Source organism: Hipposideros armiger, unplaced genomic scaffold (genome assembly GCF_001890085.2).
Source record: "Hipposideros armiger isolate ML-2016 unplaced genomic scaffold, ASM189008v1 scaffold_483, whole genome shotgun sequence".
Taxonomy (NCBI): Eukaryota; Metazoa; Chordata; class Mammalia; order Chiroptera; family Hipposideridae; genus Hipposideros; species Hipposideros armiger.
In genome coordinates, this window is record NW_017731833.1 from 22,845 (window position 1) to 25,370 (window position 2,526).

Below are 2,526 nucleotides of genomic sequence, written 5' to 3' on the forward strand. Positions count from 1 at the left end.
TCTGGACGGCTGCTCACAGCGGCTGCCGGCCGTTCACGCTGGCTGCTGGCTACACACGGTAGCCCATGGCAACCCACTGCCGCAGGGGCTGCAGCCTACGCCGTCGCCGGGGACACACTGCAACCCAGCTCCAGGTTGAGCTGCTATTCTGCATCTTAGCTGCAGAGGGCAGTGTCACTGGCCCTCATATGTGGGATCCGAACCGGGGCTCTCTGGCGTCCCAAGCCAGCTCTTAACCAACACGCCACTCAGCCGGCCCAAGGGGACCTTTCTTTATTGGTTCACAGTGTCATGTAATCTCCGTTGTACTCTTGTTCTGTTGGCTGGCAGAAAATAAAATCTCGGGTCCGGGTTTCCTCAGTCACTTCATTGCTTCTGCTTCCCAGATGAGGAGGTAAGTAGGTGGTGCCCCGGCGCTGGGGAGGCGGCTGGCCCTGGCTGACATGCAATGGGCTCTGACTCGTCCCATCGGAACCCCGTCCTGAAGCATCTGGCAACGTCGCCCCCTCCACTCTGGCACTCAGCCCTCCACCCCCGTGCCCAGGCTCCAGCTCTATCGGAAGCTTTATCATCACACTGGAAGATGTGGGCTGGTTTAGCGTGGCAGGAGCTAATGCGCTCATCACTTAACACAGACAACAGGCATTTTAAAATAACTCGAGGGAAAGGGGGCGGGGTCCTGCAAACATCTACCCAAGTGCTCACCGGTGTGGGACACTTAACTGATCTGAGTCGCCGACACACACAAGGGAGTTCATCTTTGGCTCCTTTTAACTTAAAGTTAGCGCTAGAGTTAGAGTTTTAACTTAAAACCGTTTTTTTCCCTATAAAAATTCTCATGTATAAATCCAGGCATTGGACTTACCAATCTTAACAGCTGCTTATCATTGTGAGAGGGTATGTCGTCACAGAATCTCCCAGCCTGGATTCCATGGAAGCCTGGTTCCAGGTGACATGTTAGCAGGTATCTGCAACAAAAAGGGGTTTTACAAGTTTTTATATTTACATTGTATGTACTACACATATTTATGACAACTTTGGGCAACAACACAGATGCTCTCTTCACCGATATTCCCCTCACCAAGAAGTCAGGAGGAGAGCAACTGGCATAAACGGGCTTAGCAAGCTGGCTTGGCCACAGAATCTCTTGGGAGAAATTCCTACTGAGACACCTGTGCTCTGTAGACCCAGTTGGTTGACCCCTGCCCTCCCCTGGGTTTGCTGGATGCTTCCTCAGTGAGAACAGGGTCGTTACTTTACAGATGAGGGAGGTGGGCGCTCAAGCCACCCCGCTGGCAGGAGCATAACTAACTCAGGGCTCCTAGTAGCTTTTACAGAAAGCCTCGTGATGAAATTGGTGGGACTGTCAAAGGCTGACACGTGCCCTGGTGTTGGCCAGGACACACCCGGTTCCTACGGTCAGCTCAGGCCACGTGGTAACTCAGTGGGCCAGGTTCAAAAGTTCAGTCCTCACTGACCCAGCAGCAAACGCAACGGTCTTGTAAAAGGGTAGTTTCCCGGCAGAGGATGATGCCGCATTGCCCCCCAAATCCTAAGGTCCCACGCTGTGATTCACCTATAGGGGACCCACCAGCGGCTTCACACAGCAGCTCTCTGCCACAGATGCTTCAAACACCATTTGGTCTGCAGCCCGATCCCACTGTCTTCCCTCTTCTAGGCTCCGCATAAAATGGACGGCTTTTAGGGTTACCCGGTAAATGGGTTAAGAATGATGGTTTGGGCTCTGGCAAGGAGCCACACCCATGTGCTTGCTAAGGAGGAAGGGAATACAGACTGCGGAGTGGAAAAAGGCAGTTCTAAATGTCAGCTGTGACCAGGCGGCCAGCTGCAGAAACCAGGACGGTAATAGGAGTGTCTCTTCCTTATTTTAACACACATATACTCGTACTTATGTACAAATCAATAGTTTTCTTCCCCTTTTTCCTACCATCATTAATACATAACATAAGATGCATGAATAGTACTTCTATTACTTTATATTTCAGTATTTAAGCACTTTTTCAGTATTTAAATCACAGGATATATACTATTTTAATACTAATTTAAGTTACAGAGTATTTCAGTATTTACATTACAGGATATCAAAAGGACAGTATGACTCAGCTAGGAAAAAAAAATGAACATCACCCCAAAATGGATAAAGGGACTTTGAGTCCTTAACTGGGGACAAGTTTAGCATGTTTTTGGATGTATGAGAGATGATTTTATTATGTTTTGACCCGTTGCATTTCTCATCGGTTGAGGTGCCAGCAGTTATCACAGAAATACCGAATATCAGATGGGAAAGAGAGTCGAAGCAGTCGAATTCAGCCAGCACTCACGTGAGTTTAGAAATAACATTGCACTTGTCCACGTGACACAATTCAGCATCCTTGAAAAGCAGGTGTACCAGCCAGGTTGAGGGCAGTTGACGTCTTTGTACTGGAGGATAAACAACCAAAGGCCACTTGGGGGAACTCAGGCTGTCTTAGCCTCCTTAGAGTTTATAAGCAGCAGAAACTTTTC

General features: G+C 49.0%; 1 long non-coding RNA gene across 1 annotated transcript in view; it reads right to left on the reverse strand.

The window, feature by feature from the left end:
* LOC109395801 (uncharacterized) overlaps positions 1-2,526 on the reverse strand; it is a 47,770-nt gene that overhangs the window by 8,982 nt on the left and 36,262 nt on the right. The window contains exon 2 of the long non-coding RNA XR_002126726.1: positions 866-968. This is a non-coding gene — a long non-coding RNA (uncharacterized LOC109395801). The remainder of the gene's footprint in view (positions 1-865; positions 969-2,526) is intronic.